The following is a 221-nucleotide window of genomic DNA, read 5'->3' as shown; positions in this document are numbered from 1 at the left end:
CCCCCTGGTTCTACTTGGTAACCTTGGTGTTCCTTCTTGATCACTACTTCTTTAGCACTTGAACCATGTTTCTTCTTAAACTTGAGTCTTGGTCTTGCCTTCTTCAAAGACCTCTTGGTGAGCTGAACTTGAAGACCCTTCACTAAACCAGCTAACACTTGAACTGAATCCATTAGATGTTGAACTAATTCTTCATGAGATGAGACCTTAGCTTTTGAAGT

Source organism: Camelina sativa, chromosome 7 (assembly GCF_000633955.1).
Source record: "Camelina sativa cultivar DH55 chromosome 7, Cs, whole genome shotgun sequence".
Classification (NCBI taxonomy): domain Eukaryota; kingdom Viridiplantae; phylum Streptophyta; class Magnoliopsida; order Brassicales; family Brassicaceae; genus Camelina; species Camelina sativa.
This window is presented reverse-complemented; position numbering follows the sequence as displayed.